The 10686-nt window shown below is 32.8% G+C and overlaps 1 long non-coding RNA gene across 1 annotated transcript in view; it reads left to right on the forward strand.

The window, feature by feature from the left end:
* Positions 1-9786, forward strand: part of LOC137658311 (uncharacterized) — a 111479-nt gene extending 101693 nt beyond the window's left edge. Inside the window, exons 2-3 of the long non-coding RNA XR_011047314.1 lie at positions 9224-9284; positions 9707-9786. This is a non-coding gene — a long non-coding RNA (uncharacterized lncRNA). The remainder of the gene's footprint in view (positions 1-9223; positions 9285-9706) is intronic.
* Positions 9787-10686: the final 900 nt, after the last annotated feature.

Raw genomic sequence — 10686 nt, forward strand, 5'->3', positions numbered from 1 at the left:
TAGTAACTCGAATGACAAATTACAAAATTATGGTTCTGTTACAAAACAATTTAGTAACTCGAACGACAAATTACAAAATTATGGTCCTGTTACAAAACCCAATTTGGCAACTAGAACGACAAATTACAAAATTATGATTCTGTTACAAAACAATTTAGTAACTCGAACGACAAATTACAAAATTATGGTTCTGTTACAAAACAATTTAGTAACTCGAACGACAAATTACAAAATTATGATTCTGTTACAAAACAATTTAGTAACTCGAACGACAAATTACAAAATTATGGTCCTGTTACAAAACCCAATTTGGCAACTAGAACGACAAATTACAAAATTATGGTTGTTACAAAACCCAATTTGGCAACTCGAACGACAAATTACAAAATTATGGTTCTGTTACTGTACTTCAACTAAAATTCTGAACTTTAGAATGCTGTTGTGAACACCATGATGCCTCCTGCACACGTGGCAAATTTGTAAGTGGCACCGTTTTGAATAAGCAGAAGCTTACATAAAAACTAAATAACTTTGTATTATAATTTGAAGCTTATAAAAAAATAATGTTTTAAACATTGACATCCTTCCATAATCATAATATTCATTTAACATACGTTTATTTTCAGAGTAGTTTCAAAAATAGCAATAATATCAAATAAAAAGATATTATACATAACAGATAACAGTAGTTTTAGAACTAAACACCCAATTATCTTATGTCTTTCTACTCGCAGCTCCCGGTACTCTATAGTATCTACTAGTCCTATTCATCATGACTAAAATTCCTTTTATGAATAAGACAGCAGGAAAAGACGGGGGTAAAACTAGCGATGCAACAAATACATTTACTCGAATGCAAAGAAGTACGGGACTGTACACTTAGATTCAAAAGTCCACCGACACTCAGGGAGAATCGCTCGGCAGAGGTCTCTAGTGCTACCATGACAAAACAAATAGAGATACATTTCTTACTACTTCTTAGGAAATAGGCGGAGCCTTCTCCCAGCTCAGCGAACGCTGGAAAATATTACAAATCTTGTTGCCATATTTTATGCTGTGGTATCATTTGACTTCTCAACTATCCAATACAAATACACAAAACACACACACACACATTATATGTTTATATATATATATATATATATATATATATATATATATATATATATATATATATATATATATACACACACACACATATATATGTGTATATATATATATATATATATATATATATATATATATATATATATACAGTATATATATAAATCTAGAATCTGTATAAGCATGTAGAAATTAATGTAGTGGCATAACATAACAATTCGTTCCGTTAACAGCTACATTAAATTGTTCGGAGATCTGACATTAGTCTTGTTCCAGTTTCATTTATGGCTCGATGCTGTAAAGTATTCATAAAAACGGCATAAATGAGTTATACGAGCCTTGAGGTCAATCAGAGAAAGAGAGAGAGAGAGAGAGAGAGAGAGAGAGAGAGAGAGAGAGAGAGAGAGAGAGAGAGAGAGAGATTACAGTAGTGAATGTAATAATTGTTTATCCTGTAAATTGATTTCTAGACAGGAGAAATTTTCGCTTGATATTTCAATGTCTCCAATAAAAATTATTGTATTATGCTTCCAAAAAATTAGTTTTAGAATGCTAAATTGATTTCTAAACACTTTCATGGGTCTTTAGATATTAATAGATAGGAACATTTTGGAATACATAAGGATACTTTACTGAAAAATATTTCCCAAGTCTTTCAGATTCAAGGGGATGTGCCATATCAGTCTTTAGTTCACAACCCGCTTGCCCTTTATTCATAAAAGTTTTTACTTTTCCTTATCCGCCCATATTTGTGGCTAAGAACGGTTGGCATTGACATTTAAACTAGAATTTTAAAAGTATACTGTAAAATCTTTGCTGTGTTGCTAATTCAATCTTTATTACAGGAGCTTTAATTTGCTTGATAATTACTGAGGCCCTATGACAAAATTGGAGATAGTTATCATCGAGTAGAGATAAGGGGATTATTTTGTTGGACTTAAAAGCCCATCCACATAATGGTAGATTTTGGAACAATAATAGCTGTAATTAGAGAGTCGTTGTCTTATGAGTGTTTGAAGGATTCGTTAGAAAGAATCCTTATACCAACATTTGTCCGGCTCGAAGTTATACTATTTAGTTACTATAGATCATTATGTTCTGTAGTCCTCCATATACCACAAGTTTTCCAATTAATATGCTCATTACGAAAGTACTCTGTAGGATAATTTACCCGTTTGCTTTAAAATCAACCAAGATATTTTCGTTAACTGGAATAATTATAGAGGAATGTGATTGAAATTGTATAAAAAGGTGAGTGAAATAGTGCTCAAAATGCCTTATTTTCTAATCCAGCTAAAGAATATCTCGTCTTGGCTTCACACAAATTTCGAAAAGTTCCAGGTTGGAATGGTCAAGTGAAGGTGTTTCTTGCTGCCGCTCAGGAGAGATTTCTTTTCTTGAGGGATAGTGAGAAACTAGGAACTAAAATTGACGGCCTTAGATGAATAACGGCGAACAAGGCAATTTATCTTAAAAATACCGAGGATGTTTAATAAACGAATGAATAAAGAATGAATGAAAGGAACACAAATAGGAACTTGATCATGGAGACTTACACCTATTTGAATCACGATTATTAGAAGTCAGAGTAATCAAGCTACGTAATTTTCTGAAGATAGAGCTACTAGTAATTACATAATCACTGATAACTTACAGCCAAGGTATTAGTGAAGGAAATCATTTTGTGCTCATGCCCCCTGCGATTATATTTTATTGGAAAATTAGAGAATATATTACGGGAAAATTAGTATTTCTTACTTTCATTACAAAATCTTGGAAAATTATGTCGTTCTGAGGACAAGATACTTTTTTATATGATTTATCAATAAAGCAAATTTCTCAAAGTTTTTGCTAGAATGTAATAGTGGTCTCATTTACTGCAATACAAATCCTTTTAGATTCAATAAACTAAATTCTGATTGTATTCAAAGTGCTATGCAGTCATCAGTATTTACTGCTTTCATCACAGATTATTTATTATGCAAAGTTAATAGTTAACTTTGGTTACTAATCAACCTTAGAACAACAACGGCTATTTATTCGGTTGCTACTAGCTACTACAAATGAACTAATAATGAATTAGGTTAGATATATTTCATGGAACATTAACGGTTATCAAATTAGATTGAGGCAATGATACAATATTTTACAAGTTGTATCAAAAATTTCTTAACCTCTTTCCACAACCTCTAAAATACAAATGACTTCCTTATTTCCTCAAATTCTTCAGTGTCGGACTGCCCATGGGATGAGTAAACTCCCCCCCCCCCCCCCGCCACCAACCCATCCATTGAAAGTGTCTATTGGGCTCCTCAAAAGAATAGTAAAAATAATCTTATATATATATATATATATATATATATATATATATATATATATATATATATATGTATATATATATATATATATATATATATATATATATATATATATATACATATATATATATATATATATATATATATATATATATATATATATGTATATATATATATATATATGTATATATATATATATATATATATATATATATATATATATATATATATGTGTGTGTGTGTGTGTGTGTGTGTGTGTGTGTGTTTTGTGTATTTGTAGTAAATACTCGAGGGACAAATGATACCACAGTATGAAATATGGCAACTCGATTTGTAATATTTTTAAGCGTTCGCTGAGGTTGGACAAGTCTCCGCCCATTTCCTTGAAGGTAGTAATAAGACTCTTTCTTTGTTTTGTCACGGTAACACTAGAGACCTCTGACGAACGATTCCCCTTGAGTGTCGGCGAACTTTTGAATCTAAGTGTACCTCTTCCAACATTATCTGAACTTTCAATTCAAACGTTTAACTGTTTTACACGCCCACACTTAACACTATTTCCTTCTCAATAAACAATAAGTTTCTAAAAGGGGAAACTACAAATAACCCACTAAAGCCATGTAATCAGAAAAACCTCCAAATAAACCCAGAGCTCGCCAATGCTAAGTGTAATTCAAAGAGCAATTTGAAAGTAACAAGAGGGGCAGTCAGTAGAGCACAGACGTCAGCAACGGCAGCATACTTCTCGACCTTGACCTTGAACTATGACCTTAACCTGTATTAATTAGCGTGGATTTTCATACACTCAAATATGAACCAAGTTTGAAGTCTCTGTAACAACGATGTCCAAACTTTTGGCTGATTACGGGAATTGGACATTTTGCTTGGCCGTGACCTTGACCTTCCAAAATTTAATCATTTCCAGCTTTTTACAGAACAATCAATCACTGCACGTTTCATTACTCTACGTTTAAAATTGTGGCCAGGAAGCTGTTAACAAACAAACAAACACAAACAGGGTAAAAAACATAACTTCCTTCCAAATTCGTTGGCAGAGGTGATTAAGTTTCAGAGCCTTCATAGCCCAGATGGGCAATACAATTTTAAACAAAATGTAACTTACCACAAATCAGTTATACAGTACTTCAGTACAGCAGGGGATCATACTTACCTCCCTCAACGAAGGTGAAAGGAGGTTATGTTTTGCCCCCTTGTCTGTGCGTATGTGTGTTTGTTTATGTAACAGCTTCCTGGCCACAATTTTAAACGTAGAGTAATGAAACTTGCAGTGATTGAATGTTATGTAACAAGCTGGAAATGATTAAATTTTGGAAGGTCAAGGTCATGGTAGAGCAAAAAGTCCAGGAATAAACTGCCGCGGCGGAGGTGTGCGCACTATGAAGTGTCCCTCTAGTTAAAATACTGTAGAAGAGTTCATCTATAATCTATATTAGACTATAACTTCCATGCTCTCTCTCTCTCTCTCTCTCTCTCTCTCTCTCTCTCTCTCTCTCTCTCTCTCTCTCTCTCTCTCTCTCTCTCTCTCTCTCTCTCTCTCTATATATATATATATATATATATATATATACATTTTCCCTCAGTGTTTTATTACATATTACTATCCTTGTCACGTGTTCGTCATCGTGATTTTAACTTGGCAATAGACAATAAAAATTACAGCAAAAATCTAAATTTGAACAACCGGTAAGAACTCTCGTTTCTGATTCCCTCAAATCTCATCGTTTATTGATAATCATAAGACGTGTTATAGTATAATTTTTTTTTCTTTATCTTTTTATTGCATAATATTGATAATAGGCACACATTACGAGGCATAAGAAAACCATGCTCCCAAACACCCTTCAAACATCAGATGGAGAGAGAGAGAGAGAGAGAGAGAGAGAGAGAGAGAGAGAGAGAGAGAGAGAGAGAGACTTCATTACACTTTACTACAAACTTTGTTTATTCTAAAAGCCTTGACAGACATTGATACACGAACTCCAATAATTGCAAATTCAATTTTGGCGAAAAGACTTTCGCGAAAAGTGGCGAAAAGTATTGGTCTCAACATGAAGCCTTTTCTCTGCACAAGTTCATTGGACTCTTTTGACTGCACTCGAGGTAACACCCCCCACCCCCGGCGCACACGCACACACACACACACACACACTCACACTCACACACCAGCTGCTTTACGAAGTTCAAGACGATACAGAAGCAGTTTAATTCCCCAAGTTTTCAGTTGCCATATTTACTGTTCATTCCATTTTATCCTATGTCCACATCTTACATATGACATGTAGCATTCTAAGTCTTTTAAATTTAAGTCTCACAATCCTATGCAAGACTTATTCAGAGGAATGTTTCAACAAAGGTGTATATTCATAAATGTAAACTAAGGATAAGTTTATCTTTTGCTTATCAAATATATTTCGCAAAAAGATTAATTCCTTGATAACTTGAGATGAATTTAATGTTTGAAGGAATGGAATTCAATAAGGAATTACTTATATATATATATATATATATATATATATATATATATATATATATATATATATATATAAATATATATATATATATATATATATATATATATATATATATATAAATATATATATATATATACATATATATATACATACATATATATATAAATATAAATATATATATATATATATATATATATATATATATATATATATATATATATATATATATTGTGTGTGTGTGTGTGTATACATATATAAATTTCTATTACTAATACTCTTGATTTTAATTTTTTTAAGCAAACAACATATACTGTTTAAATATCGAATTCACTCTCCATGGGATCCCAGACACAAATGGGACTTGTTTTATTGATAAATATTTCTGGCCAGCCAAGGATTCGAACCTTTGACATTCAGCCCAGAGGGCGAATGTCTAATGTTTACTCTTATTTCTATCGGTCATAGGATCGAATCCTTGGATGGGCAGAAATATAATAATTTTCCTATGGGTCTGAGATCCCCTGGCAAAGTGAGCTTGAAAGAGTATTTGTGGATTATTTAAAGGAATATATATATATATATATATATATATATATATATATATATATATGTACATATATCTGAGAAATTTGTTAAAACTATATACTATTAATAGATTACCTCTCCAGGCAAAGCAACAATAGAGGTAGAAAAATGTGAACCAGAAACTACGAGAAAAATAAAAAAAAACATATCCCTTACTTTTCCCTTCTGCCCTCAGAGTTGGTAGATCGAGTTTCTGTTATATGATCGCCAAAGCAAAAAATCTTGATCGGTATTTGAGTCTCTCCAAGAGAGAGAGAGAGAGAGAGAGGAGAGAGAGAGAGAGAGAGAGAGAGAGAGAGAGAGAGAGAGAGAGAGAGAGAGAGAGAGAGAGAGAGAGATTCTATAGCTCTGGAGCAGGGTAATATTGCCTTCATCTTCAATATCCCCATATTCTGTATTTAATTTTCTTATATAAGGAACACCGCATGCTAATAAGTTCTACCTCGATTATTATCCTCCTTGTCTCTAAGAGTTCCTCTCCCGTCCCTCCTTTCCTACTCATCCCTTTCATTACATTTCATTCGTAACAGTCATTTATTCATTCCAATTCGGTTTATATAAATGAAACAAATTGGAAAGACGAAGGACAAATTGAATCCCCCAAACAGAACTGGTTACCTTCATCATATCAATGACACAAATATCGAGATATTTTTTATGGTCATATTTTTGTCTGTGTAGTAATTATGCATGCTTATGAATGGAATAATACGTTGTACATATATAATACACATCACAGACAATGTATACAGATATATATAAGTATACTTATAACTAAAGCGTTTAGCTCTTTGGTGACCATATACTCGTAGCTACGTATTATCCTTCCGGTATTTAACAGGTATGTATGGAGTGAGATTGCAGGCCTCATGCCCTGTGCCATGAACGTTCTAGGGACCTTGTAATGACGGAATCCGACTCTTCCTGGTTACCCATACAACCACTGGCCAGACCTAAATCAGCTTAAATCTTGCTTGAGAGTCAGTTTGCAAACGTGCAAATTTTCTGAACGATTTCAAGAGAATATAACAAAATAAATCATACGCCTCTATACGTTGCCGTAGATACAATATTATATCAGACAATATATGCCAATAAAAACAGAAATAAATAGTCATAATGCAATGCAAAATATTATTTCGGATACGTTTTTCTAAAGAGTGAATGGCTATGACTGAAGCTTGGAAAAATCAGATAATCATCTCAAGAAAGTAAGAATTATTGATATTCTTTTCCAGAACTTTTCTCGGACGCTTATGCATCTGTCTGAAACTATTTCTGAAGTCCCCCAACCAACTGGTCCCCCACCTACCTCTCTCTCTCTCTCTCTCTCTCTCTCTCTCTCTCTCTCTCTCTCTCGTCTCTCTCTCCCTCTCTCTCTCTCTCTCTCAGTGCCGTAGAGGTAATACTCAACGTCATTTGTAATCTCATCGTTGTTACATTTTTCAGTTATGGGCAGATTGGGGTGTTATTGTAATAAGGAATTTGGATCAAAATTGCCATAACACTTATTAGTAAAAGCATTATGGAAAAATTTTTAAAGAAAATCCTCATTTCTTGACTACTAATATCAACACAATAGTTGTGAAGGATGAACAACTGAATACCGTCTGCTCATTATCTATAAAACATACACATGAATCTTCAATTTAATAACATATTAAGTGTAAGTGAAGATATTAAGGCTTCCAAGAGGAAACTAAAGATATAGATAAGGGTTTAAAGGCAGCTCATGAATGGCAGGGGCAAGGGACAATGAAATTACGCTATCGATCAAGACAATGCACTGGAGACTGACCACATACACATATGATCAGAGGTCCAAGCCCCCTCTCCCCCCCCAAGCTAGGACTAGGAAGAGCCAGACAATGGCTGCCGATGGCTTAGCAGATAGACCTTTAGGCTCTCCCAAACCCCTCCATTCTTAGGTCACAAGGATGGTGAGATTGCAGCGACCAAAGGAACTGGCGAGTTTGAGCGGGACTTCGAACCCCAGTCTGGCCTTCACTAGTCAGGGACTTAACCACATCGGCCACCACAAGAAGGTTTATTTCTAGATAGAGGAAAACGCTGAAGGAAGGATCAGTTACTTACAAAGATATGAGAGAGAGAGAGAGAGAGAGAGAGAGAGAGAGAGAGAGAGAGGAGAGAGAGAGAGAGAGAGAGGAGAGAGAGAAATGAATGAATTATTTGAAGTTCTCTGGCATCCTGACATCGAAAGTCATTGACGCCGATACCGTTTATCATAAACAAAAATTAAAAGAAGATTTAATTAAAACCAGAAAAGTAAATATGTTATAAAAGCTAAATAGTGTTAAGAAGACCTACTTCTGATATAAATCTAAAATGCCACTAGCATTGTACGACACATCACGCCCAAGGATCTTGGCAAGGATTGAACCTGCCAAGATCCTTGGACATGAGAGAAAGAGAGAGAGAGAGAGAGAGAGAGAGAGAGAGAGAGAGAGAGAGAGAGAGAGAGGAGAGGAGAGAGAGAGAGAGAAAGAGAGAGAAATATATATATATATATATATATATATATATATATATATATATATATATATATATATATATATATATATATATAAAATTCCTTCATAACCAAGCCGTATGTTCAGTACATAACCCATATAAATGTAACTCTTCACCTTCACGATGACTCGAAATAAATGATAATTATCCAAATAGATTTGCATCTAATGTCTAACTGTGTCTCTCTTTCAGTTCTCTGGGGCGTCGGAGTTGATATGGTATACCACCACCACATATTGGGCGCTTATATACTGTAAGTATGACATCAGGCACTTCTAAACGTGATATAAATTAAAGATATAAATGAATAACTATTTTCTTTCAACTTGAAATATCATATTTATATTAATGTTCGACGTATTATGGTACTTATAGTATATGTATTTGTATATAAATAACACACAGTATATATATATATATATATATATATATATATATATATTATATATATAAATATATATATATATTTATATGTACATATAAACATATGTATGTATATGTATATATAATATATATATAATATATATATATATATATATATATATATATATATATATATATATATATATATATATGTATATATACTATATATATACATACATACATATGTACTGCTTATATACATATATATAAACAATTGCTATATATTTATGCTAATATTTGTGTGTCTTTCAGGGCGTTATCGATAGCGGTGCTCTTCCTTGAAATCACATGGACTGTCACCTTATTTCTTCGGGTGTGCGTCAGGTGAGGGACAAACTATTATGTCACCATTATTAAAATATTAAAATAATTCTTGGGCATTACATGAGTAATAATTGATATGCATCCATAATATATATGTGTATGTATGTATATATATATATATATATATATATATATATATATATATATATATGTATATATACATATATTTTATATATATATATATATATATATATATATATATATATATATATATATATACATATATATATGATAAATTGTGCACATTTAGACGTGTTTTCATATTCAAATAAGCCATATGTTTTCTATACATTAATTTCTGGATTCTCTTAACGACCTCGGAATCAGAGCCCCAGGCGAAATCACATAGAGGCAATAGCTTCAACCGGCCGGGAATCGAACCTTGGTCCAGGAAACTTGTATGAATAGTGACATACCACTTGGCCATAATTTCAACTGCACTTTTGATATTATAAAGAAAATTACCGAAAATTTCAATGACTATATATTGGTCAATAAAATATCCATTGCTTGAACTTTAATTTCAAAAACATATCAGTAATATAAAACCTCAAAAATGTCCGTGTAGATAATCCTTCAAAGGACCTCAACAGCATCAAAGTTGCAACACCGGATTAACCTTTCCTAACTGATGTCCAGTCATTTCTGCATTCAAATTCAGTCCTTCTAAAAAGGGACTTACTTTCCTCATGACTCTTCTGACTCTTGGGAGAGGCCCTGATTTTACCGTCTTGGTTAACTTGGGAAATTGTAATTATATATTTCATGATCACCTTTATCTAATCGTGTGGGTAAATTTTCAATTAATGAAGGGGTTGATATGAATAATTGTAAATTGAGACAATGATAATCATGTCCTGTTGGGTTAATTGGCTGGTCTATATAACCAAATTTTAACATCATGGAAA

The sequence above is a fragment of the Palaemon carinicauda genome, chromosome 19, assembly GCF_036898095.1.
Source record: "Palaemon carinicauda isolate YSFRI2023 chromosome 19, ASM3689809v2, whole genome shotgun sequence".
Classification (NCBI taxonomy): Eukaryota; Metazoa; Arthropoda; class Malacostraca; order Decapoda; family Palaemonidae; genus Palaemon; species Palaemon carinicauda.